General features: G+C 42.5%; 1 pseudogene; it reads left to right on the forward strand.

The window, feature by feature from the left end:
- Positions 1 to 3,770: 3,770 nt before the first annotated feature.
- LOC121483810 lies at positions 3,771 to 4,452 on the forward strand (annotated as a pseudogene).
- Positions 4,453 to 4,456: the final 4 nt, after the last annotated feature.

Here is a 4,456-nt window from a genome sequence, read left to right on the forward strand (position 1 = left end):
TATATCTTATAATAGTATGGTAGAAATATTAGCTAATGAATCTATATTAAATTATTCGCATTAACCAAAGACCATGCTTTATTCAGATTTCCCTGGTTTTTGCTAATTTACCATCACTCATATCACATTCCATTTGTACTCATGTTTTCTTAGGCTCCTCTGGATTGTGACAGTCTTTCAGCCTTTCCTTGATGTTATTGAACTGGAACACGTTGAGAAAGAGAGTATTTTGTAAAATGTCGCTCAGTTGGGATATGTCTGTTGTTTATCTCATGATTGAACAGTTTCTGTGGATTATATGCAGAGATATACTGCCATTTTTATTATATAATATTAGGACAGATACTCTCAGCATGATATACTGCCATTTTTATTATATCATATTAAGGATAGATACTATTAGCATGATTTATCAGCCTTGCTATCGATCTGATCATCTTGCTATGGTAGCGTTTGTCAGCTATGTCCGTACTATAGTGATTCTTTATTATTATTATTATCATTATTTTTATTATGTTATTATTATAATTTTAAGTTTTTCATAATATATTTTGTAGAAGGAAGTTACTGTGTGTATTGCACACATAAGAGTGGGACGCTATGCTCATCAACTTGAGGGTGGAACGTCTGCACAAATTGTTTGAAATTCTTCTACAAGGGAGATTTCTCTTCCTTCTGCGTTTGTGTGGTTGTTTCTTTCTCAAAGATGTTATTTATTTTTTTGAGAGACAGAGAGGAAAGAAAAAGCATCAGCGAGAGGGGCAGAGGGAGAGGGAGCAGCAGGTTCCCTGCTGAACAGGGAGCCTGCCTAGGGACTTGGATCATGATCTGAGACTAAGGCAGAACTTAACTGGGAACCCTGGGTGGCGCAGCGTTTTGGTGCCTGCCTTTCGCCCGGGGCACGATCCTGGCGACCCGGGATCGAATCCCACTTGGGGTCCCGGTGCATGGAGCCTGCTTCTCCCTCTGCCTATGTCTCTGCCTCTCTCTCTCTCTCTCTCTCTCTCTCTCTCTGTGACTACCATAAAAAAAAAGAACTTAACTGAGCCACCCAGGTGCCAACCTTTCTTTCCTTCATTCTTTTTTTAAATAATAAATTTATATTGTATTGGTGTTCCATTTGCCAACATACAGAATAACACCCAGTGCTCATTCCATCAAGTGACGCCCTCATTAACGGTCACCCATTCACCCCATCCCCCTGACCTCCTCCCCTTCCTTCACCCCTCGTTCGTTTCCTAGAGTTAGGAGTCTATGTTCTGTCTCCCTTTCTGATATTTCCCAGACATTTCTTCCCCTTCCCTTATATTCCCTTTCATTATTATCTATATTCCCCAAATGAATGAGAACATACAATGTTTGTCCTTCTCCGATTGACTTACTTCACTCAGCATAATACCTTCCAGTTCCATCCACGTTGAAGCAAATAGTGGGTATTTGTCATTTCTAGTGGCTTAGCAAGGTCCATATTTTCTCTCCTTCATCTTCTGAGTCCCCTATGATATGAATGTTATTGTTTTAGTAAGTGGCTGAGTTCCCTAAGTCGGCCTCTGTGGTCCATAAAATTTCTTGTTTTTAAGGCTTCCACGTGGGACTGCATCTGACTTATACCATTTGTAACATTGGCGTGACAAATTTTAGTTCTTTTTTTTCTACAGTAAGGGATTCTCTAGTTTTCTTCAGTGCACTTTTTTCCAGCCCAGCTGCTATCTTTATAATCATTGTTTTAAACTGTAGTTAGACATCATATATGTGTATTGATGGGCTTCCTGGCTGTGAGTACTACCTCATGTTATTTTATGGAGGTCAATTTCCCCAAATCATTATTTTTCAAGAAAAGAAAGAAGGAAGAGAAAGAAAAACCAAGAGAAACAATAAAAACTGCCCTCCCCCCAAAAATACAAGATTATTTTGGCCTGCTTGTTAAAAGATTTGAAATCTCAAATTGAGAAACACAATCAAAGTAACATGAGAGTAAAAATAAGAAATATATTAGGTACATACATAAAAATGAAATAAGGCATTTAATAAAAAAGAATTAGAGACATTAAATGAAAATAAAGCACAACGTAGAAAGGAAGCTAGACCCTACTTTCCAGGCAGAGCTGAAGCTCTGCAGCCTCTGTGGTCCGACAACTTGGTGGCAGTGAGTGGTCTGTTGTGGTCTGATGATGGGCCTTGGCGATGATTATCAGGTGCACATCTGCCTGGGAGATGCACCTAAAGTGTCAAAGTTGGGGTGGGCATCAGCACCTCTGGCCTCCAGCGGGCGGCGCTATGCTGCTCCCTGAGATTCCTTGCTGGTGGGCAGGTTGTGGGTGGGTATGCTTGGTCTTCTGGCCCTGGGGCTGAATCCCACCCCCCAGTCTACAGGAACCTCCACAGAAGAGCCCCTAACCCCCCAGGTCTCCAGCACTTCTCTCAGAACCCGCCGTTCACTCAGCCTGCGTCTCAGCTTCTTTTGGTTTTGTGTTTTTACCTCAGACTGTTGTACCCAAGATTGCGAATCTGAGAAACCACCAAGAAGCCGACACCCATGCAAACACACGAGGGTTTATTTACAATCTCGAGTGTGTCCAACTATATCCGACACAGCGGAGCAGGGACTTGGACCCCAAGGTGGGTTTTAGCTTCGTTTTAAGGGCTGGTCTCTGGGCCTCCAGAAGTGCTGGAGCAAATCCTCAAGTTCTGTTTACATTTTGAAATGGGGCCTTCAAGGGCATTGAGCTCTGTTTTCATTCTAATCAGGGCTTTCTGCCCATGGCCTGGTCTCAGTTTTTATTCTAATCTGGGGCTTTTTAGGAAATTAAGCTGTAAACGTTTGTTTTTTTCCTGTAACTGAAGTAATGTAAATTTCAGCTCTTCTTCACAGGGGCCTGGGATGGCTGGACATGCTCTAATGCTGAACTTAAAGTGGAATGGCCTTAATTTTCTCAGCTTCCACATGTCCAGTCCCATCCTATCTAGCTCCTTCCCCCGTCCCCAGAGCTCCTAAGAGAGCAATTGCAAAAGACCTCAGCGTGGCAGCCCATGTTGGGGGACAGGCCCAGGGATTTAGGATCAGGAAAACCTGGAGCCCAGGCGTCCTGCCTGTGGAGCTGGATTCCATGCTGCAGACTCTTATTCCCTAAGGCTATCTTGACGACTGTCTCTGTACATAGAAATGCTCTCCTTTGTCTTTAAAAGATGAAGAGTGAGTCAAACGATATTTCCCTGTCCATCTGATTACTCAGAATCCAATCTGAGACGCATTTCCTGTTAATAGGATATTTAATATGCGTAGTAATATGGTTAAAATATTCTGACACAAGTAATCAGAGGGATGAGGGTCTCTCATCTCTTTCTTCACAGCTCAATCACTCATCAGGAAATGTATCTTTATGCATTTGGATAGAACTGAGAGACATTATCACCAATGGTCCTATTATGATGTGAAGGATTCTTGCCTGAGATTCTTCCCCTGTTTCAACTGACCCTGAAGCACTGTGAAATCGTTGGAAGACAAATGTCAAGGGAAAAATTGTTAGGCATTGCTAATTTCAAATGCACTTGCAGTATGGTGTCTGTTATAATACAAGTATTTTTATCTTGTTTTTGCTATTTATTATCCTTTCCTGCTTTTCAGGTTGAGGAGGCATTATACGCACTCATAAGTGTTTTTCTTTCCTTCTGATATAAAACCTTACTTTGTTCCCATCGAAGGAACTCTTTAAGAATCAGGCAAAGTTAATTCAACTATACTTAAAATGTCTTCACAGTTGGAGGGAATCGAAGCCGGGCACAGGCAGTGGACGCGGTCCCGCCGAGAGCCGAAGATGGCAGTGAACGTATACTCAACGTCCGTCACCAGTGATAACCTAAGTCGACATGATATGCTGGCCTGGATCAATGAGTCTCTGCAGCTGAATCTGACAAAGATTGAACAGTTGTGCTCAGGGGCTGCCTATTGTCAGTTTATGGACATGCTATTCCCTGGCTCCGTTGCCTTGAAGAAAGTGAAATTCCAGGCTAAACTAGAGCATGAATACATCCAGAACTTCAAAATACTACAAGCAGGTTTTAAGAGAATGGGTGTTGACAAAATAATTCCTGTGGACAAATTAGTAAAAGAAAAGTTTCGGGACAATTTTGAATTTGTTCAGTGGTTCAAGAAGTTTTTTGATGCAAACTATGATGGAAAAGACTATGACCCTGTAGCTGGCAGACAAGGTCAAGAAACTGCAGTGGCTCCCTCCCTTGTTGCTCCAGCTCTGAACAAACCGAAGAAACCTCTCAGCTCTAGCAGTGCAGCTCCACAGAGGCCCATTGCAACACACAGAACTACTGCAACCCCTAAGGCTGGCCCGGGTGTGGTGAAAGAATCCTGGTGTGCGCAACGGGGATGATGAAGCAGCTGAATTGATGCAGCAGGTCAATGTATTGAAACTTCCTGTCGAAGACTTGGAGAAAGAGAGAG

This window comes from Vulpes lagopus, unplaced genomic scaffold (genome assembly GCF_018345385.1).
Source record: "Vulpes lagopus strain Blue_001 unplaced genomic scaffold, ASM1834538v1 ctg1443, whole genome shotgun sequence".
NCBI lineage: Eukaryota > Metazoa > Chordata > Mammalia > Carnivora > Canidae > Vulpes > Vulpes lagopus.